The 24520-nt window shown below is 39.9% G+C and overlaps 1 protein-coding gene across 5 annotated transcripts in view; it reads right to left on the reverse strand.

The window, feature by feature from the left end:
* The window catches only part of MYO16 (myosin XVI), a 517195-nt gene that overhangs the window by 371603 nt on the left and 121072 nt on the right, over window positions 1-24520 (reverse strand). The gene's annotated exons all lie outside the window — the stretch shown is intronic.

Here is a 24520-nt window from a genome sequence, read left to right on the forward strand (position 1 = left end):
GGATATTTAAATCCCAATCCCAGGCTCATTTGCACTTTCGAAGTGCCTGATCTACATCCCCCTGTCAGCCAGAGGGGCGTAGTTTAGACACACCCCAGAGGTCTTAATAAAGTTCTGGCTGAGATAATTTAGTTGGAGTTGGTCCTGCTTGGAGCTAGAGGTTGGAGCAGATGACCTCCTGAGGTTTCTTCCAACTCTAATCTTCTATGATTCTATGAAGACACACACAAATACATACACACACAGTTTTTTCAGAACCCTTGCAATAGCTAGATTGCCAAAACTTCCTGACACTTTCTTCACTCCTATGCTTTGAACAGTTTCTTGCCTCACCTCTTCTGTATCTAAGCCACATAATAGTTGCTCTTGCATTGCAATTTCTATCAGAGGAACTTTACAAAATTGAACTACAACTGACTACAGCTGTCCAATATAGACATAATCCTCACTGGAAAATGAGGACAACGAGGAACTTAGTCCTTAAAAGTGGGATTTTCCAAAAAAAATGCTTAGTGTTAGCCTAACTCTGGTCTCTCTGACGACAAGGAGAGTTTTGCCACTGACTTCAAAAGAAGCAGACTTAGACCAGAGCTGTGCACTTTTTGGAAATTATATTGTACCACTGGCACATCAAGCACCAGTTCATGCCAAGGCCCAGGGCTTTACCAAACACTGACAAATACATAGCTGGAAAACGGTGTGACTTACTTGTGAGTTAGTGTAATTCAAATAAATATTTGTGTTATAAGAGTGTATTTGGTGTTTAAGATATATGGAATGCTTGTAAGATGTTGTATGTATTAATCTTACTAATAATATCTGCACCCGCAATATCAAGTTAATTGTAAACCTTTGATGCTGTGTAACTAACCAAACCAATGCAGTAATTCAGGTGAAGTATTCCTCCTGCACACAAGGTCCATTGAAGCCAAACAAGGCATTGTGTAGCCCCAAAGCACAGAGAACTTGTTGACTGCATTCCTATCTCCCTCCAGGAAAGGGTGGCCTGTCTGTGCACTCATTTCATCAGCTTATATTCTGGGTTGAGAGGGGATAAACACCCATAAAATATGGTATCTTTATGTTCTCTGGATTCTGAGGGAGCAAAGATAATTAAACATAAGTAAGAGATCCCCATGCTGTTAGCATGATTCAGCCTCAAAGAATATATAAAGTTTATTATAGAAACATTTATTACTTTTTTAAAATCTACAGCTATAATGTATTTGCATGTATGCTTCCTGGTTTAGCCTTGTAAACAACTCTTGTTTCTTTTTCTTAGCTAATAAATCTTTAGTTAATGACAGCAATCATTACAACCATTGTCTTTTGTTTGTGGCCTGAGTAGATATGACCTACAGTAAGCAAGTGGTCCTTTGGGACTGGGAGAAGCCTGAATATTGCTGTGACTTTTTGGTGAAAAGTGACCATCTATCACAAAGCCAAGCTTGGCTTGGTGCATGAGAGAATGAAATGTCAAAGGAACAGTCTGTGATTCCATGGTAAGACTGTTAGGATATGTCTAGAATACATTACTCTTCCGACAAAGGCATGTAAAATAGACTACCCGACATAGTCAACGAAGCGGGGATTTAAATATCCTTGGCTTCATTAAAATAAAAATGGCCACTGTGCTGTGCCGGCTCAGCGGCTTGTCGGCACAGCGCGCGAGTCAAAACACAGATAGGTCATCAAGGGAAGCCTTTGTCAACCACTCTGTTTTGCCTCATGAAATGAAGTTTACAGGAGTGGTCAACAAAGGCTTCCCTTGTTGACCGATCCGCGTCTTGACTCTCATGCTGTGCTGATGTTCTGCTGAGCTGGCACAGCGCGGCAGCCATTTTTATTTAATGAAGCCGGGGATATTTAAATCCCCACTTCATTGACTATGTTGGGTAGCCTATTTTACATGCCTCTATTGGCAGAGGCATGTAGTCTAGACATATCCTTACAGTACTTCAGGAGATCACATATGATAGTAGGTTGGAAAATTCTAATTCTAGAACATACAACTGCTTTAGGGTGTCTGTACTGATTTTTTGCAGTCTGCTTTGAGGTTGGCACTCATGGTGGTGAACCACTCCCGACAGCATGACACACATGCTAAGTGATTAGTCTGATGTGACACAGGAAGTATGTCAAAAAGAGTATCCAAGTAATAAAATATTCTTATATTTCCTTATTATTTGAAATGAAGCTGTGGTGTCAAGGCTCTGTCACTCCACAACAACCTCCAGAACCCCAATTGCATGGAAAAATTGAGTGAAACAAGGTAATGACGCCTCAGCTACATTTATTAATGACGCATTGTTGAAGACAAAAATAGCATTCTCTTCTAAATGCATGATTCTCCCTCCTGCCAGTGAGTCAAAATACAGGAGAAGTTTAAAAAATCTGCAAGTGCTGTGTGAGTTGAAGTCTTTGAGAGGGGAGATAATGGACAAAGGCCATCATTGCTTTTTCAGTAGAATCAACTGCAGAGATTACTCCACAAACAACACTATATATATGATGCAAACATAAATAAGATAGATATTAAGCAGAACTTGTTCATAAATATATGGTTGTTTCATGCACAAAATTGGGATTAGATGGATAAAAACATGCAGTGATTTTTTAAAATTTGCTTTCTTTTTCTTCTTCATTGATCTGTACAGTCAACAATACCACAGGAATCTTCCATCACAAAGACTGAGAGGGCAGTGGTTGTGAACTTTCATGTAGTTTGGGTCAATGTTCTTGGTCATGAAATGAATCACATTTCAAAACACACAAAAGCAACTGATAAGCCTTCACTTTCCTTGAAAAGGGAACAGGATTTACCTCATTGAAATGGAGACTACACATATAGGTATATTTTCTTGAAAATGCAATATGATTTGCCTCACTTTAAAGGAGTATATATGTAACAATATCACCACAGAATGTCCAGTAGGGATCAACGCGTACTGCAATATTTTGTTTTGATTAATATTAAAGTGTCTTATTTTTTAAAATGAAAATTTTCACAAGAACTAGTTAAAATTTATTTTTTAATATTCTCTACTGGAAGAAAGATTATATCCTGGAAAACCACTTATTATGAAAAGGAAACACCAACATCTGCCATAATCCACAAGACTCCACATTTTATCTAATTGGTGCAAAAATGGGTAGCCCTACCTTTTTTATTTACAGGTAAAAAAAATCTGTCAAGTAAAGAAGCACAGTCCAATTGATTTCAAAGGAGTTTCTCTCAAGAGACAATTTGATTCTATATTTATTATTTGTCTTAAAGTAGTTCCTGAAGATACAATGATGTTTAAATTGTTTGGCAATGGATGCAGAAGAAAGAGGACATATTTTCAGGAAAAACATTTAAATAATTTGATTATGAGGTTTTCCTATTCAACTCAATGCCCATCACCTTTCTGAGAGATATCTGGCAATGCCGATCAAGGTAATAAAATGAATCTTCCTCACTTTCACTTGATTACAAAGGAGCTTTCCAAAAGTATTCAGTCATGTGAATCTCCCATTTGCTTGCTGAGCAGCTGACTCAAAGATTAGGTTTTTTTTGTTTGTTAGTTTTTGTTTTGGCTTGTTTTCCTAGGAAACATACAGAAGTAAATGTTCACAACAAGTTCCACAGAATAATGTTAATTTCATATACACAGTCTAACTCTTATTCTTCTAGACTTCTGTATTTGAATCCACTGAACTTTCCTGATAATACTATTGTATGGTTCTTGCCTCAGCTGATGCTATCTTAGTTCTCACTACAAAATGTAATTTTCCTGGATATAAACAATGTCCCTTTCACTTTCTGTGATAGCCACCATCCACATGCACTCACTATGGATAAAATTCATACATAAGGTCAGTCCACATCTTATGCATTCTTTCAAACTTCAGCATGGAGGAGAATTATATGTAGAGGGATATTTTTCTTGTTAATTTCAATAATATATCTTTTAAAAATGTTGTAAGACACTTATTTTCGAGAGTATGTTATAATTTTTATAAGGAAAATTTTTATACAAACAAGATTTCCCCTTAAAACCTTCCAAATAGTTTCAATATTAAAAGCAATCCATTCATTCAGTCTATAGTGATTCATTTTCCTGGGTGCCTATTTGAGTTTCTGTTAAATAATATAATATTTGTTAATACATGTATCATCCTCAAAATTGGCCTTAGGGACACCTGAAAAAGTCACAAGAGACACCAGGGCAGAAGGAGCACTTGAGAATACATGGATGCTGCTGTCTTATTTTCCCATATGGCTCTTTTCAAATTTTAAACAGCTAATAAGAAATCTTTTGGATCTCCAATATTTCAACATAATTTTTCTTCTAAAAGTGAATGATAAAGAGAATATGCACACAAATGTGTCAAGGAGAAAGTGTTAATGTAGCACTATTATATTCCCTCTCTCTTGCAAATTTGTAGGCATCTTTGATCTCGTGGGTAGTAGAAGGTCTGACTAAATATGTATACATTGTAAAATCCATATGGTGTGCTAAAGCTTTCTATGAATAATTCTTTTGGGGAAAGACAGCAGCCATTTTGTTGCCAAAGTTGCTGCAGACAATAAAAAGGAAATACACACACTGAGCTTTCAAACGGAGACTTTGCTTCTCTCCCTATTTTACAGAAAGCAATTCAGACTGTGGCTATGTCTACACTACAGAGGGTTTTTTTGAAAAATGGCAATTTTTCTGAAAAACTTCTTTTATGTCCACACTGCAATCACATTCTTTCAAAAAAAAAAATTGAAAGAACAGAGGGGATTTTCCGACATTGGTAAACCTCTTTCTACGAGGAAGAAGCCTTTTTTTGAAAGAGCTCTTTTGGAAAAAGGTGTGAGCAGACGGGGAAGAGGGAGTTCTTTCGAAAGAAAAGGAAAGAGGAAAAAGCAAACTCCGTCCACAGTAATCACTATGCAGTCTAGACGTAGCCTGAGAGAATCTAGTTGCATATTCTGTGTAGAAACAGCTCCTTCTGGAGATCACCAACAGTGACATTAAAAAAGGTTAAAAACAGCACTCTGTCAAACTGCAGCAAGGAACTTCAGGTTGGGCATTGGGAAAAACTTTCACAGCAGGGCTAAAATCAAATTAAGCTAGCAACTTCAGCTTCGTCAATTGTGTACCTGAAGTCAAAATAGCTTAAATCTGCTTTTGGTGCTGTCTACACAGCAGGAAGTCGAAGGGAGAACACTCTTCCTTTGACTTCCCTTACTCCTTGTGAAATGAGAGTTTACAGGAGTCGGAGGAAGAAGTCCTCCAACTCAACATTATTACAAAATAAAGACTTGTAGGGTAGATGTGCATTATATTATTTCGGAATCATAGAATCATAGAATACTAGGACTGGAAGGGACCTCGAGAGGTCATCGAGTCCAGTCCCCTGCCCTCATGGCAATACCAAATACTGTCTAGACCATCCCTGATAGACATTTATCTTAAATATCTCCCGAGATGGAGATTCCACAACCTCCCTGGGCAATTTATTCCAGTGTTTGACTACCCTGACAGTTAGGAACTTTTTCCTTATGTCCAACATCAGTTACTCTAAAATAGTGCTGCTGTGTAGACATAGCCTGAAGTAAACTGTCTAGGGAGGTTGTGGAATCTCCATCAGTGGAGATTTTTAAGTGAAGGTAGCACTATCTACCTATCAGGGATGGTCTAACTTCTAGATGGTAATTTGTCTAGTCACGAGTCCAGGGGACTTCATGGCTTCTCAAGGTTTCTTCCAGTTTTATGATTCTATGATCCCCAATAACCAAGCAAACAACATACACAGCCGAAGGATCTTAGCTCCCTGGCTGGTAACTTAAGAACTCACTCCATATGACTGTGCTTCCTCAAGCAGAATCATTATTCTTTTTGCATTCCACCACAGCATTACTTCTATGCTCTAACACCACTCCATTTTCACTTTGTATCAGTTATATGAAGATGAGCCTGCTATGTGCTCTGGTGCAGATCAATACTGATTTCATGTTATTTTGAGGTCCTGAAAAAACAAGGAAATCAAGCCAGAATTGTCATGTATATGGTCCTAAAACGACAATGAATTGATTTTTTTAAAGCTAGGCACCTTTGCTGTGATTGGTTTCCGAGAAATTGTAAGATTCAGTGTTATCAGTACATTTAATCATCTAAACCATCCTTCTCATTTGTCTTACTTGACTAGCATCTATTCTATAGCAGCAGATTGCCACTAGCGATACTGCTTATTGCTGATGGTTTCTTTCAAAGCTCTGCCTATTGGTTTCTATTATTTATGCACAGCAAGCATTACCACACTGAATACCCTGTTTGTGAAACTCATTCTTAATTTCTTGTTGTTGCATGCATTAGACTAAGATGCGATTTCCACCATGATTGATGGCAATGTCTGTTAAACTTTTTCAAGCCAAGGACCTTTTTTTAATAATGTATTTATGAATTAAAGAAAACAATCAATGAAAAAACCTTCATTAAACAAGAGTTATACAAATTATGAGCCTCCTGGAGAATGGTGGAAGTGAAAGGGGTGAAAAAAGTGGTTTTCCATGTTTATAGACTAACACGGCTACCTACCGCTCTGGCATTTTTTACTGTCCATGAGAAATTTTAGCTTAGGAGGTAGAAGTGATATTGATCTCTGCAAGGACACTGTCTTAGAAAAAAAACTGCTGCCCCATTTTTCTTAGGACAGTGCTTATAGCTTATAAATTCCATGCAGTGAGGAGTCAGATGCCAATGGCCCTATTGTAACCAAGGCATTGATTTTTGCTGAATTTAAAATTGTGATGTAAATTGTTGCATGGAATCATGAGGAATAACAGGTGCAGGATACTTGTCTTGTTCTTTTATATCAATAATATAAACTACTAAAAAAAGAATTATTTCACTGACTTCCACTCCAGCCCCATTTTATAAACCCGGCATGGGGAGACCTTCCTTCAACAGTATTCCCTTTCTCCCATTCCTAAAGCAGCTACTGCCAGTCTTTCCCCTAAGCACTTCAGCAAGCAGGGGGAAAAGTTGATCCATGCCTAAGCAACATTGTACTTGTCACAGACCAGGTAGGGCCCCTATGATGAACGCAGTGCATTCCATAACACTTCAGGAGGAGAGGAGGGGAGGCAGATTACCTCATATCCGTACAAACAAATAGCAAGGTTGGATTTTGCTTTACTTGGCAAAGCTGAATTCTGTTATTGTGGCCAAAGTCCTCTCCCCACTCTCTCCCCCACATCTCAGAATGTAGAAGACATGTGCATAAAGCAACGGAAGATGGCAATTTCAAATATGGATTCTAGATAAGTCTGTAAGAAATAGGAATTAAAAACAAGCTGGTACATATTGATTTACTATCTGATGGACTCAAATAATTTGCATTTGAAACTTGCACCAGACATATATTGTCAATGAATAGTCTGGATATTTTCCATATTATCTTTCAGATCTCAAACCCCTTATTGGATGTTAATAGTATTCTGTTTTATATTAGAAGAATCACCTGGCATTACTCAGGTCTGCCTGGGCAAGGACCTGAGAGGGGTGTGTGTGTCAGGGGGGAGGGATCATCAAGCCAAGGAGTGGAGGGTTCAGGGTAGGGGGTGGGGTGAAGGAATCAGGATAGGGATTTGGGGGGGGGGCTGAAGGCGGGGATGAGGGTGCAGGAGCCAGGACTGGGGGTGGGAGGGCACAGGGCAGGGGGCTGGGAGGTCTGGGGGGCTTACCATGGCCACCCACAGCAGCGAGGACCATGTTGCCTGACTTTGCAGCTCCTTCCATAAAGGGAGGGAGGGGCACTGCTGCCTGGCCTGGCCTGCAGCTCTCACCAGGGATGGGGGAGGCTGCTCAGGGTAGGGGCTTCCCTGCATTCTAGAGCTGGGCTGAGAGCTGGGAGGACAGAGTTTGGAGTGAGGGGTCAGTTTCTCATGGCCAGCAATATGGAGAGCCCTGGCCATTGTCTTCCTGCAATCTCCAGTGCTCACTGCTCCCATGTCAGTATGGAGTACAATTGTCTTTACTCTCATCAGACCCTTCCTTATCTGTGTTATGGAAAGCAATCAGATTTCAGGTGCATCCTGTTTTCCTAGCACTACCAAACCCTGGCCTTGCCTTAAGAGGAAGCTGGATACCAAATTTGGTGGTCCTAGCTTTTATCATTTAGTAGGAGTTCTTGAACATATGGACTCACAGATGGATAGGTGTGTGTATATATATATATATATGTGGACCCTACATTTAAAATGATCTTACATCCTGATTAGGTAGATAGGAAAGATATACGTCACATATATTATCTCAGGCAAAGTTACTGCACATGATTGGACATGCACAATTTTCTTTGCAAAGAGTGTGAGGTCACTTACAAGTGTCTCTCTTAGCTGACAGTATTCTGATCAAAATGATTATGGGGAGTGAGTGGTGGAAATTGTTATATCTCATCCCATATAACTATCAATATTTTGTTTTTGTGCATTGATTGAATTAATGGGTCTTTCTTCTTCTGTTATCATGTATCTGTCACTTGCAACTCACTAGTGACTAGGTAAGCAATTCTGTTACATATACACTATTACACATTCATATTTGTTCAATTTATTTTAAATTTAATAAGCACTCTTTTTTCATATTCATTAAATGATGGACAAGAAACTATGTCTATCTTAGACAACAATAAGATATCAGAAGAACCCATTCTCTGTAATAGCATTTTCCCACCTGTAGCAAGACAGGAACCCCCCTGTAACATCTATTCTGCTTGCCCCTCTCTGAGATGCCTGGAGCGCACAGGGCAAACAGAGCAGTAAGATCAGCAAAGTCTTTGAAGCCATGACAGAAGGCCCAGATATGCTGACTGCTGTGACCCTGGATGGCTGTAAACAGAGATACGCCAATTGTTGACCTCGAGGCTGCGAGAACTGCCTTGGCTGGCACCTATATTGATACGAACACACACTCGTACAGGGGGGAGGAATCTCCAGCCCAGAAAAGAATGTCCAGTACTTGCAATTTAGTTATCTCTCTTGCAAGTGTAAATTAAGTTGAAACTCCCTTGTAAGAACTGACATCACAAAGATGGACCAACACAATTTGGCATCTTAGATAAGAAAGAGGATACGGGCCCCTATGGGTATAAAGATAGGTCCAGCAGCACACTTATTCTGAGTATCAAACTACCATCTATCTGCTGGTTGGGTTAGGTGATTGATCTCCCAAGGTTCAACGGGGACGCCCACCTCGTATTCGTCTTTCCTAGGAATTGAGGGACCGACCCTGGCCTGATACGCTGGAGTCGAGAGGCACAGAAGGAGGTAAAAATTGTACCTGGATGTGTCCTTTGTCTTAAGTGTACACATAGACTTAGAGATCTTTAAAGATTAAGATGTCACTTGGTACCATTATTTCTATTTTCTATCATTATTTTCTTTGTAACCATTTTTAAGATCTATATTTGCTAGCAGTTAAGAAATAGAGCAATAGCCATTCTAACCATATGATTTATAAGCTTCTTTAATAAACCTGTAACTGGTTAAGCTTTAACCTGACTCCTTCAGTTGCTGTAACAGAGCCAAGCATAATTTAAAAGAACTCCAGCTGGTCATAAGGGACAGATACAGGCAGAGCTGGGCATTTGGATCATGTCGCTTCCAGGGGACAGATCCGTAGGGGCATCTCTCAGCCTTCCCTAAGCTGCCTGCTGTGAAGGGATCGTTTATCCTAGCAGTCAAAATCTGAGGTGTAATAAGCTCTCCCTGTAAACTCTGGGGCATCTGTCAGCCTGTTGGCTGCCCACCGCGAAGTGACCTGGTCCTAGCGATCAAAGACACGGATGTTAAACTTCTCGGGGTGCCCATCAGACCTTGTGTCCCAGCAGTTGAAGACTCGGGTGTAACACACACACACACGCACTGCCCTGACCATCGGCTGACACCACCCTGTTCCACCTTAAATTCTAATTTATGGATGTCTCCTTTGCCACCCAATGAAGATTTTTCATGACTTTTCAAGTTAACAAACTCAGCTATCAGTACTGGATTCCTTTGCCAGCTCTTTCTAAAGCATCTGAACATAAAACAATTGTTCATTCTATTCCACTAAAAGAATTATAAACTGTCTGATTCTTCCATGATTTGTACAGGTTCTCCACTAATATGAATCCTGAGGCTTCCATAGCGTTACTCCTTGTTTACTCCAACATGCGCAGAGTCCTTCTTTCTTTGCTCCCATATCGTACAAAGCATATCTGGTGCAAAGTGTAAACCAGATATGCTTTGTTCACTAATAATGCAAGCAATCTACTAGTATTTGTATTAGAAATTATCAATGATAATAGAATAGTGACCTATCTTACAGATGGATACTTTCAGCATAGACCATCGAGAACTATGGATTTTGTGCACAGAAATTAGGAGTTTACAGAGTATATTGAAGGAAACAAAAATACATTGGATGGTATGGGGCACATTTGGAACTTTGCCTATTTATGTATTAATCCAAAACAGATTTGTAAATCTGTGAGCAAGGCCTCAGTTTATGTTTCTTTTAAGAAAAAAATCCAAACATTTTTCTCACTGGGATAGTCATGTATGATAATATAAATATTTTGTCTTTCAGAGAAATATATAGATATCCAGAGAGTATACTGTGATTGTACCAGACTTAGACCTGGTGTACACAAAATTTCATATTGACATAACTATTTTGCTTAGGAACATGGCTTTTTACAGAAACAGTTATATAGGTACAACTCCTGCTGTGGACACAGTAATACCACTATCAATATTCCTTACACTACTATAGATTACCCCCCATAGAGGAATACTAGTATGAGCATTTTGATGCTGGTATAACAGCATATCAGTATAGTTAAAGTGGTACAATTTTTACATGTACACAAATCCTTACTCCAACATGTTGGACTTTCGTAGAACATAACTAAAATAGTACTAGCCCACATATTGCAACATATATCAGATAAGAAACATCCACTGTTCTGCATCTTTGGGTTTGCAAAAGGTAGTTTTAAGTCTCTCAAATATTAAAACTATCAACATGTCCCATGGGACCATAACCACATAATAAGATCTCATCATCCAAGAGGTTTTTTTTATTATAGCTCTAAATCTAGAGTTTCTTGTCCAATGTTTCAATTTATTTCCAGTAATGAAGTGCCCACTAATGAAGATGTTCACTGAAACTAGATTTAATGTTAATCCCTGTTACCAAGAGGTAAAATAGCCACCTTCCGCAGATTCATTATAATACTGTTCATTGCTGTCCTTCATTGGAATCATCATCAAAACTGCCAAAGGTTTATGCTAGAGCAGAATTTTATTTTAAATCCATGCACACAGAATACACAGGTAATCAAGTTACTCATATGAAAATTCATTATCTTCTAGTGGTTTTGCTATTTCTCTCTCAATATTTTACTTTGCAGGAGATAGAAGTTGGATTAAGGAATAACTTTCAGACTCATTCTTCTTTGTTTTTCAAAGATTGCTATACAATTGAAAAATTGTATCTTTCAATTTCTTTCCAGGTTGCCGTGATTTCTCAAATTCAACTGTACATTGTATCTTAAGTGCTTATGTCTTGGGTCTATCTTATCCCAATGTACACACACATGTAAATTAAGAATTTTCATGCCAACCATGTGCATATTGATAGATTAAATATTAACAAAGTAGGATGAAGTAAATATTTCTGTATTGGTTTTTATCGTTTTATCCACTGTGATTATAGAGTAGGAAAAAAGTCAGGGTCCCTACCCATCCTGACTAATAGTCACTGTGTAAGACTTCCTTTTTTGTTTGTTTGTTTGTTTGTTTTTCTGACTAAAGACGGAACTTTAATATTGAGTATCTCAGCCATTTAAAGGCATATTTTATTTCAGCCACTTAATCAGAATTAGCAGGAGTTCTTCATTTCTAATATCCGTTGCTCCTGTATATTATTTGTAAAGCACTGAGCTTTGTAAAAGCTACCAATAGTTCTTTCTAGCAAGCCTTCCCGGTATGTTTGTTTGGTTGTTCCCTGCCATTTACTATTATCAATATTTTAACACTCAACGTTACAAGAAATCATACATTAACTCACTGAATGGTGCATTGTTCTATTAGTCATTTTACTGAAGTTAAATGGAGTAAAGTGCTATTCAACATGTGTAAGGATACAGAATTTGTCCCTAAGTCATAGTGATCAGTCTTTAAATTTTTCATTCTTGAAAAACTTAAAGTCTAGTGGTCCTTAATTATAGGATCTTTAGGATTTCCCACCATTCTTCTAATTGTAGTAGATATCTACGCTTTCCACTATGCACATTGGTCATTAGATTTCTTTATTCCCATTATTTTGTCTTCCAAAATGCACTTTCTAAAACATATTCCTTTTTTCAGAGGAGTATTAAACAATTCAAGTAGTTCATGTTCACTGGTCCCAATCTTCCCTATTGTTTTCTCTGTTTCAATGAGCTCCTCTCTACCAATAAAAAGTTATAGTGGGTTCAACATGTCTCCTAATATAAAAATGGAAAAGAGCAAAATGAGATAGTTAAAGCCCAGAGAGCAGCTCCTTGAAGCTACCATTCTTCCCCATTCCCAGACACCTGAGTCAATTTTTTCCCATGACTCAGAGGTGAGGGCCCTTCAAAGGCTGACAAGTGAATCTGGGAAAATCGACTCTTCAAGGCATGTTTCTCTTAGGCACCCGTAGTCACACAAGACAACACCTGCATGGACCTTAATGCTGTTTCTAAGATAATTTTATCTACACTTTGATGCATTTTATCTCTTGCTTAGATGTGAAATGCTATTATAGCAGCACAACACCTCACAAAGTTATGTTACCATTTTGGAAACGATGACAAGGGACATCATAAAGGGTCAACAGCCATACGATAGATGTGTCCTGTACATTCAGCAACCTGGGATTTTCAGGGTTAAGAGCCAGTGGCCTCAGCTTCCTTCAACTCCAACTCTTTCAAAGGAACATTTGGCAGACACTCTACAAGCTAATTGGCCCTCCATCCCCTCTCAATGGTTTAGCTGGGTTATTAATCGAATTTAAAAGTAAGTGGTAAATTTTAAAATCTAAAACTTTGCCTTTGCAAAGTAGATATATAGTTAGAACCCACAGACATGCAGGCTTACTGTAAGCCTTCATGGAACTATATACATGCTCCTTCTTGCTTTGAATTTGGTCCTGACACACTACAATTTTATTCATGTAAATCTATGGTTCTTTACACAAGTTGGGCAAATCCATCCCATGTGTAAATATAATGAAGTGAATGGAGTTAAATCAGGGATGAATGTTGCTTATTCTGCTAAAATACATTGCAGAGTGCTAACGGCAACAGATATACCCTCCTTTGTGTCACCTTATTGTGAATCCAGAATCAGTGCTGCAGATCACATCTCCAACAGATGCTTCTGATTTGAGTAAAATTGCAAGTCATATTTTTCCTACTCTCAATGAGTAAATGTTCAGATCTGAAAACTTATCACAATATACCAGCAGTAGCTTTGTTTGCAAAATTAGAGTACAGACCTTAGCTACAGCATTAAGTCACTAAGCTGTTGTGTTTGCCTTTTGAGTCCGAATTTAATCAAAACCCCAACAGTGCACAGCATGAGAAATAACCTGCTCCAACCATTTCATTGTTTCGCAAGCAAAATCACAGTATCTACCATTTCAAGGTCATATATAGTGTAATAGTATAGTCAAGAAAAGGAAACAATGAAAAAAGTGACATGCAGCCTCAAGTTGGCTGAATTCATTCCTTGAACTGTGTTCATGGACCTTATACATTTAAATGGTTACATTTGGAATAATTGTCAATATCATTTTAACTACTGATTGCTCCACCTCATAGCTCAAATGCAGTTAATGTTAACAATCAAGTGAAATTATCTATTGTTTTAGATTCGGTAATTGAATTTTACCAACATTAGTACCTATACTGTAATAACCTGCTTTCTGTAATGGCTTTGAAAAGCAATCATCAAGAAAAATCAATTATCTGTGTATTATATCACATAGTCTATATATTCAGCTCAGGCTCATAGCTATAGATGTACATTGTCAACTTCATGTGCAAAAGGCTTTAACAGCTGGGTTTTTTATGCAAAATTAAGGACACATTTCATTGTGTTGAGAAAATATTCTTTAAGTTGAAGTGATAGGAAAGCGGAAGATAATGATAATTTTGGCATGTTAGTATCTCCTTTATTTTTTTATTTGGGCTATGTCTACACTGGCAGCTCCTTGCGCAAGAACAACTGTTCTTGAGCAAAAACTTGCCTGCTGTCTACACTGCATGAGCGTTCTTGTGCAAGTAAATTTACAGTATAGCATTGTAAAACAGGGCTTCTTCGAGAAGATTTATTCCTCTCCTCATGAGGAATAAGTTCTCTTGCCAAAGAGCTCTTCCACAAGAGGGCAGTGTAGACAGACAACATGAATTTCTTGCGCAAGAAGCCCCTATGGTTAAAATGTTCATCAGAGCTTTCTTGCACAAGAGAGCATCCACACTGTCATGGATGCTCTTGCGCAAAAGCACATGGCAGTGTGGACGCGCTCTTCTGGAAGATTTTTTGCTTCTTGAGCAAAAACTCTGCAGTGTAGACAAAGCCCAAGTGGATAAATAGGTAGATTTTTCCATATACAGAAAGAAGTTGTCAACATCCTGCCTGACGGATAGTCAGCAGTTTTAACCTCACCTAAAAGTATGACTTCCTAATACAGAATGCATTTGTTTCAACAGCCTCAGATTCATTGTTACAATAAAACTATTTTTTCTTTTTATGACCCCAATTCTGCAATGATTTGTGCACATCCATAATTTTATACAGCATGAGAAGTCCTATAAACTTCACTGCTCACAGTGTGAGACCTGTAGCATGCATTCATTACTTTGAACGATTAGGGCTATGTATGTCACACTGTTATGTGTATATGCATATGTATCAATCATATTTGCTTTTACAATGGTTCCTCTTAAAATCCACATTTGCCAGTGGTTACCAAATAAAAGTGTCTAATGCACATTTTTCACCTCTAATTAGAAAAGAAACTGGGATGTTCTGAATATCACTAGATAGTAAATGCTAGCAAATTCTGGCATATCAGTTACCACTACTGCATGCATATGTTTAATTCCTTTTATATTCCCAGATGAAAACTATGTTAAAATGGAGTTATAGTTGAGAATATATAATAGTAAATTAAGATAAATATATTATACAGGGATATTGTAAGTAATCCAAAACAAAATATTCTAAACCCAGGAAATTCAGAATTAAAGTTTAATGTAAAGAAATGCAAACATAGTACAGTATGAAAATTCACTTAGAGCACCCAGATAAAATTAACTCTGTCCTGTACTGACAGAATACAAAACATGATTCTGATCAATATCTTTTAGCATATTTAGTCCAAAATTAGATTAAACTTCTTCATTTTTGCTCCATTTTAATGCAGTGTTTGAGAATTCTCTTTTCTTTTAAATTAAAAGTTTATACGTAAACACTAACCAAAAGACTTACATTTCATTGGAATGCTCTCACTAACTCACTCTAAAGAAGCACAAAGACATTCAGAGCATATTAGCCAGTTGATTTGAGTTGATTAGTTCAGCTTTGTTTCAACACAGTAGTGCAAAATAAACTGGAAGTGTATAGCCCAGTTTCTCCCAGCCTGTTGTCCTTCTAATTTCCCGCCGCCTCTTGCATCTCCCTACATTCACAGCATGTATATTCCAAAATACTTTTACCCTCTTGTTTCTCTCTATGGGTATGTCTACACTATAGCGCTAATTCGAACTAACTTAGTTCGAATAATAAGCTAATTCGAACTAGCGCATCTGGAACTAAAAACTAGTTCGAATTAGCATTTTGCTAATTTGAACTAGTGCATCCACACTGATTAGATGCAGGGGCACACTTAAGGGCGGCTGAAACCGGTTCCGGCAGGGCATCAGGTCAGTTGTTGCTTTGTGTGGCTGCTGTCTGAGGCTATCTGAGGCTTGTGCTTAAAGGGACCCCCCTGGACAGCCGATTCTCAGTTTTTCCGCTTGCTTGCCTACCTCGCCGAGGGACAGCAAAGCGTTTTTCTCTGCGCCCGTCTGTGTTGGTGCTTCCCTTCGGGGACGCCGCCGCAGGTGGCAACATGGAGCCAGAGCTCGCCCTGCACTTTCTGGTGCAGATTATGAACTTGCTGCTGCAAGCCTGCCAGCAATGGCTAGAGGCTGCCTGGTTCCACCTGGTGCACGTCAGCCCCCTGCCTCTCCACCTGGCCACCCTGGGGGCCATGGAGCATCTGCGGCGGCACCCGAGCACCAGCGTGCCCCGCTGCTTCTGGCATCTGGACACCAGCAGCGACTGGTGGGACCGCATCGTCCTGGAGCGCTAGGGAGACCAACAGTGGACCCAGAACTTCAGGATGAAGAGGGACACCTTCCTGGAGCTCTGTGAGTGGCTCGCCCCTGCTCTGCGCAGAAGGGACACTCGCATGAGGCCCGCCATCCCCCTCCAAAAGCGTGTGGCCATCGCCCTCTGGAAGCTCTCCATGCCGGACAGCTACCGATCCATCGGGAACCAGTTCGGGGTGGGGAGATCCACCGTCGGAGTGGTGCTCATGCACCCACTGGGCCTGGGGTGAGGGGGGCTGCAAGAAGGGGATGGGCCGCCCCAGGGAAAACGGGGGGTCGAGGGGGGAGAAGGTGCCCCGCACCAGAGGGGCCGGTCTCTCCCGGCTGTACTACATGCCGCCCGAGAGGGTTGCTCCCGGGAGTGGGGCGCAGAGCACTGCCAGGGCACGAGCACTCCCAGCCACCCGGGTGCCGCACTGATTCGCGCTTTGCTGTGTCTCTCCGCAGGTGGTCAAGGCCATCAACCAGGTGCTGCTCCTCAGGGTGGTCTGCCTCGCCAACCCGGATGCCGTCATCCAGGGGTTTGGCACCCTCGGCTTCCCCAATTGCAGAGGGGCCATCGACGGGATGCACATCCCCATCCATGCCCCGGAACACCAGGCCTCCCAGTACGTGAACCGCAAGGGGTACTTCTCCATCCTCCTGCAGGCCGTGTGTGACCACCGGGGACAGTTCACGGACATTAACGTGGGCTGGTCCGGCAAGACACACGACGCCAGTGTGTACCGGAACTCCATGTGCCAGAGGCTGCATGCTGGGACCTTCTTCCCCGACCTCTTCATGGACATGCCCGTCTGCCTGGTGGGGGATGCGGCCTACCCCCTACAGCCCTGGCTCATGAAGCCCTATACGGGGCACCTCAACCCCTCCCGCCAGGCCTTCAATGCCAGGCTGACCAGGGCCCGCATCATCATTGTAGTGTAGACATACCCTCTCTCTTTTACATACAGATACACACACTCAGGCTACATCTAGATTGCAGGCTTTTTTCAGAAGAAGCTTTTCCGGAAGACATCTTCCAAAAAAACTTCTTCCAAAAGAGAGCGGCCACACTGCCAAAGTGCATTTAAAAAGTGATCTGCTTTTTCGAAAGAGAGTGTTCACACTGAATGGATGCTATGTTGCATTTAAACTAACAGAGAGGTAGCTGTGTTAGTCTGATCTTGGTAAAACAAAAAAAAGCAGTCATGTAGCACTTCAAAGACTAACAAGATGGTTTATTAGGTGATGAGCTTTCGTGGGGCAGACACACTTCTTCAGGGTCTTCCCCACGAAAGCTCATCACCTAATAAACCATCTTGTTAGTCTTTAAAGTGCTACATGACAGCTTTTTTCACATTTAAACTGTGATTACTATGGACAGAGTGGCCACCAGGGCACATGTGCTTTTTCCTCTTTCCTCTTCCTGTGAAAGAACTGTCTCTTCCCCCATACATGCCTTTTTCTGAAAGAGCTCTTTTGGAAAAAAGGCTGCTTCTTCATAGAAAGAGGATTACCAATGCTGGAAAAACCCCTTTGTTCTTTCGATTTTCTTTCAAAAGAACGCGATTGCAGTGTGGATGTAATTCAAGTTTTTTCAGAAAAACGTCCATTTTTCCGAAATAACTCTGTAGTGTTACTCACATAAACACTCACACTTCCTTCCCTTTCCACCAACCTACTCCTTTCGGAAGATATGGTTCAACAGAGAAGAATGTTTCTAAAAAGTAACATTTAGGATTATTGTTCACTGGATCATGATTTTTTCATAACTCCAAGTTTATTTGGTAGCAGAGACAGGTGTATAAAATCATCCTCTTCAGAGAAATGCACATTTTTTTTCTTTTTCAAAATGGCCACTACTTCCTCATGTTCCTAGCAAGAGCAGGAGACATTGAAGCTAGCTTTTTCTCGGGGAAGATGGCCACCCCTATGCTGTCAGGAGGCAGAAATATTCAGAATTACTGAGAACAGTGGGAGGAGATTTGCCATTTTCAAAATAGTCACCAACAGAAGGCTGCTGAGGGTGGCTTTAGTGCAATGAGAACCTCAGGAGATGGCAATCATTTTTTGGAGGAGAGAAGGTTTTTGGTGAAATTCTGTGTAATAGAACATTATTCATCAGCCCCTACAGAAGGAAAACGTTCAGTTATGAACAATGCTAGAGAAAAATATCATTATTCCTTTAAATGTAAAGGATAAATGTGTTCAACTGGAGCCAAAAAGAAATGTGTGAGCGTTAACATTAATTTGATGACTGTTTCATTACTAAGATCACTTGAGACAGAAAGTAGTCTCATATAGGATACTAAATTTCTTAAATAATCCATTTTAAAATAAATTATAGCTCAAAAATTAAGATCTATTTTACATGAAGTCTGAGAAAATTAAAACTGTGCCTTCTAGTCTAAGTGATAAAGTAGCTGAGTCCCTACTTTATGTGCAAAGTTCATCTCAGTCTTAAATACTTAAATACAAGAGCACTGTTTTCTTGATATCCACAGAATCATGCAGATTAGAGGCAAGGGGGAAAACAAAAATATTCATGTAATCTAATCCATTATCTCTATAATGCAGGGTTATCCTGCATGATTCCTAATATGCTCTCCAGTCTGGCTTTCAATGACCCTAGAGAAGAATCTTCAGACTTGCATTAGCAGACTATTTCACAATCTATCTAACAGGTTTTATTGTCAGCAAAGTTAACTTGATACTAACCTACATTTTCTTTCTTTCTTTCATCATCTTATTCCAAACAGTACACCTTATACTACTATAAAAATCCTCTGTCTTTGGTGTTTATATCCATATACTTGACACTACATGAATCTGAGTTAAAATATTGGTAAATTAACATTTGGTCATTATCACATGACCTGTGGCTGACCTGTACCATGTTTTGATGGAAGGGTGTAACATCTAATGTAAGGGATTGCTCATTGGATAAATGCCATTAGCATGAAAGCTGGTCTGAAACATTGCCTTCAGCATTATGCAAGAGGGACAGATCCAATGAGAATCCTGAAAAGGACGGTCGACACAAGGGCTGAACATGCAGGGAAGCAACTGTGCCTAGTTATCCAACGTGAAGGAATTTGCTGAGAAAGACTCAACAGCTTGAGTGACACAGGGTAAAATCAGTGTGAGTAGACTAGGAAAAAGTTTGCATTACTGGGCTTCTATATCAACCCAATGGAATGAGGTATACTTTGGGACAATCATTCATTTTTGCTTCTGATCAAGATGAATAACTCAGTAAGTTAAGCACCAGACCTAATCCCCTACCTTAGTCTCAGCTGTAGATGCCCTACTAGTGCTATCTTCCTCTGATAGGTTCATGCCAAAGCCACCCTCTGGGCATGCATCCTCTAATGTCAGCAGCCATGTCTGCAATATACCATTAGAATGATCAGATCTGGGATTTCCACCAATCCATCAAAATTGCAACATGGAATGTTGCAAATATTTACAGATGTGGTTATTAGATTACTGCCCTATGTCATGGCATATCAATCATCTGCCTATGGAAGTAAAGTTGATAGATCATGGGTGCCACTATGGTAGGTAAAATACTTCTGTATTTCAGTGGTCCCAACCATTTATAAATGGTAGCATTACTGTGTGAGGTGAGGCCAAGTCCTCCATGTCTTCTTGACACTCATGACTTCTTGATTATTTATTGCGCATCTTAAACTTTGACCTGGTCACCTCGCTATTATAGTAGTCTATGTACTGACAGAGCATTCGGCTGATTGAGTCAAAGGTCACTTCTTCAATCAATCACACCATCCCTACACATGATAATCTTTGATCTGGGCAATCTAAATGCAGTTGCTGGCTCTCTGCTGATTGGGCTTGACTAGGTCATTGGCCATTATGGTTCAGATACACCCAATGATAACTCCTGCTGCTTGCCTCAAGCAATTCTGTGCCTCAGACTCTCTGCTTTCTCGGGTCATAGTTCAAGTAATGATGCATATATCAGATGGTAGCATGGAAATCTCATGGTAGAATCCCTCAGAAGGACTTGCACCATAATATCACACATGACAGGTGCTGTTCTCCTCCTGCAGAGTATATCATAGCATGGAATGTGCTGTGAACACAAACCACCAGGCACTGATGCTTTGATGTGCAAGTAAGCATTCATTCATAATTCAGATGTTTACAGTTGCTCTGGTTTACAGATTCCTGGGCCATTATCTGCAGCTGGCATATTACGCTTTTCCAAGATGTGGCTAGAATGCCACAAGACATTCCAGTGAATGTCATTCCCCAGATGGCTTATAATGTCTACGATCAAATTTCAATACCTGATGGGTGGAGGCTGGCCAGAGGTTAACCCCTTATTACTTGGATTTATTCAGTCTGTTTCAACATTTTATTTTTGGGCCATCAAGCCCTTGCAGCAACACAGGAAGAGACTAAATGGCAAATGATAGCTGTGGTTGGTAGTATGGTTAAGTGTTGAAGAAGATAATCACATCTAGTTCATGTTCTCTTCCTTTTTAAATCAGTTCTCCAGCCTCCTATTGTTTTTGTTGATATTCATGATGGCCATTCATTTTATCCAGATCTGCTCAATTTATAAATATTAAAGTTGTGTGAACTTTTTATGCTGAAACCCAAACTCAAGTAAATCTAGTCTTGGCTTTCTTTACCATGAAAACTAGCACTCATTTGTTTAAAAGAGTTCAGAGAAGTTTACATAAGTTTTGAGGATTCTGGATACTGTTTTATGCCATAGAGTGAAGCAAGCAGTTTTACATAGTTGCTCAGGTGATTCCCAAATAATGTAGTGCATTCTGTGGAACATCAGCTCTCAAAACTAGGGAAACAGTCATTGTCACAGAAACAGGACTCTGCAGATTAGTGGGCCAAAATCTATATGGGCGCCTTCCCCCAACTTCCCCCCCCCCCCCCACAATTCCAATGATAAGAGATGGGGAAACAGATTGTCTCTGTGAAGAGCATGAGTGTAGATAAGAACAGCTGAACCACCGCTATCTCACTTCAAGAAAGCATGTTTTTGTGTGCTGGGCTTTTGCAAATCGCAGGTCTTCTAGCTCCCTGAGAGAGAAACAAAATGTAGAGAGAATACTTGGCTTTTATGGGTAAAGGATGAGGGACAGGATTTCCTGAATTATTGGTCTCGGGTTAAAAAAAATACAAAACTCAGCAATTTTGCTCTGAGTTTTTCTGGTTCATGATAAAAAGAAATATAGTTTGACAAATTCTAAGGCACCTAAATTGAAAAAAAGGAGAAGGAGAAGAAGGTTTCTACTAACTCCTCAGCTGAATCTGATGCATTTAGTGAGCCTTTAATGCATAAAGTTTCATCCTAATTTGGGCTCTGGTAATCTTCAATTTTGCATTAAAAAAATAAAAATACAGTAAAATATAACTTCAGATCTGGTCAGTAACTGGTTATTGGTTATATTAGGACATATCATATCTCTGTACATGTATGATTACCCTACTTAATGTAAAAGTATGCACATTGCAGGGAGCACTGCACGGGCGCTGTGTGTGCTAAATGTGGCAGGGTCCGAGCCCTAGACAATCACACAAGACCAGAGACATTCTGTTATAACCTATTAACCAATGTCACTCAAATCTACTTTTTGGAGCCATTATGGGTATATCTGCACAGCAAAAAACAAAATAAAACAAAACACTGTATTGTGTCCCAGAGCCCAAATCAATATATTTAGGCTCACAGACCTAATGCTGGGGGACTAAAAATAACTGTGCAGTCACTGAGGTATGGGAGGGATCCCAGACTCTGAGATCCCCTCAAAAAAGACACACTGGATTTTTTTTTTTTTTTTTTTTTTTTGCTCTTTGGAATGACATGTATTCTTTTTTATGCCTACTACAAAGAATATGCTAGCTATGCAATATGTAAACCCATAAAAATGAAGTGATTTTGCACTAACTCTCAAAGATACACCTTTTATTACTGCTAATAAAACAGTATTAAAGTTGGAGAGATAGCCTTTGTTTTTTCACAATATAAAATAGTTCAAAAATAAATTATATATTAAAATGACAGATTGCTGACAATAAAAGATTTACTGCCTGAACACAATAGAATAAAGTAACACAATCAATAATCAGCTTTTTCTGGGTGAAAAACAGACATGCTTACAATGTCACTACTTTAGTAAACTCAGAGAAATCCCCTGTAATTCATTCTAATATTGTATCATTATCAGACTCTGTGGCCAGACAGCCCGCCTCCATCACATCCATCTTATTTGCCTCTCTGAAGCATACAGGGCAGAGAAGGAGCAATAAAATCAGCATAGTCTATGCTGGCTCATCTGATCCTGAGAAGCTGAAACATAGATATGAGGAGAGATCAGGATATGCGAGACTGCCACCGGCTGGCACCTATGTTGATTCGAACACACACACAGTCCCTGGAAGAGGAATTTCCCACTGAGAAAAGAATCCCCAGTAATTCCAATTTAGTTATCTCTCTTACAAGTGTAAATTAAGTTCACAACTCCCTTGTAAGAACTGGTCTCACAAAAGACAGACCAGCCCCATTTGGCATGACAGACAAGAAAGAGAAATACGTGACCCCCATGGGTATATAAGATGGGCCCAGCACACACTCACTTGGAGTGTCATTCTACCCTCTACCTGCTGGTCGGGTTAGGTGTTTGACCTCCCGAGGTTCTATGGGAGACCTCGTATTTTTGTCTTTCCTAGGAATTGAGGGACTGGCCCTGGCCTGACATGCTGGAGTCGAGAGGCACAGAAGGGGGTAAAAATTGTACCTGGATGTTGTCCTCTGTCTTAAGTGTACACATAGAAAGAGTAAGCTGTTACTTGGTACCATTATTTCTATTTTTCTATCTTTATCTTCTTTGTAACCATTTTTAAGATCTATATTTTGCTAGCAGTATCTATATTTTGCTAGTAGTTAAGAAATAGAGCAATAGCCATTGTAACCATATGATTTATAAGCTTCTTTAATAAACCTGTAACTGTTTAAGTTTTAACCTGACTCCTTCAGTTGCTGTAACAGAACGAAGCACAATTTAAAAGAACTTCAGCCGGTCTTAAGGGACAGATATAGGGAGCCCTGACCGTCGGCTGACAGACTCCACAAGGACCATGGAAGTGCATGATTCTACAGACAGTAGTGCATACATTCCTCTTCCCCTCTCCAGCTACAGCAATTCAGGTACAAAGGGGTTAAGAAAGCCAAATATCTGCCTGGATTCAGGGGTGACTGGTCTCTGTGGGAGGAGGCCCACCCAGAAAGGAGGGGCCTGGAGCTTGCTTTGAGAAAGTGTTCTAGAGCTTTATACTGCTCCTCCCAGTTATAGGATACCAAACTAGTGCCTATTTTTCACCTTTCCCATGCTGCCCTGCCTTGCAGTTTTTAATATGCTGCCACTGTTCACTTTCAGTGGCTGCTGAATTTTCTGTTCTGCTCTGGGTTCAGCTTTTTTAGGGGCCTGTAAGGATTTCACTTTTCTCACTCAGTGAACTGTATATACTCATTCATTCAGTAAAAGTATTAAATAGCCAGAAGCATCTGACCTTTAGGCTGTGCTGCAAAACACATCTACTATTCTGCTTGGCTTTTGGGGAGAAGGGAGCTGTGAGAAGATGGGGAGTGGTGAGGATGTTAATTTTTAAATCACAGGCATCACTGTTTAGGGGACTGAAGGAGGGAACTGCATATTTTAACAATTGACTTTCTAAATCCCTCACTTGAAGGAGCAACTATCCCTAGTTCTATCTATGTCTGTTCATAAATCAAAATGCATAAACTGATGCTCTCAAACAATAAAAAATATACATAATTACTAGCGTAGAGTGAAAGGTTCAGGAGCGAGTGGGAAGAGAGAATTCAAGCCTGTCCAACAGACCATCTTGAAATATGGCAAAATAAGGCCAAACGTGGCAGGGTAGAGTTGGCTAATACAGAAAGTAGTGATATTCCAATGACTAAGACCGTGCCTTAGAGCAGTTGTATGCCACTGTGGTGATCCCTGTTGTCCAAATCAAGATTTCCCTCAAAATGTTCTTGAAAGTCCATGCTAACGGTTACTTATCACCTTGTTATCTTCAAATTGTTTGCAGACTGATTGCT

The sequence above is a fragment of the Pelodiscus sinensis genome, chromosome 1 (genome assembly GCF_049634645.1).
Source record: "Pelodiscus sinensis isolate JC-2024 chromosome 1, ASM4963464v1, whole genome shotgun sequence".
Taxonomy (NCBI): Eukaryota; Metazoa; Chordata; order Testudines; family Trionychidae; genus Pelodiscus; species Pelodiscus sinensis.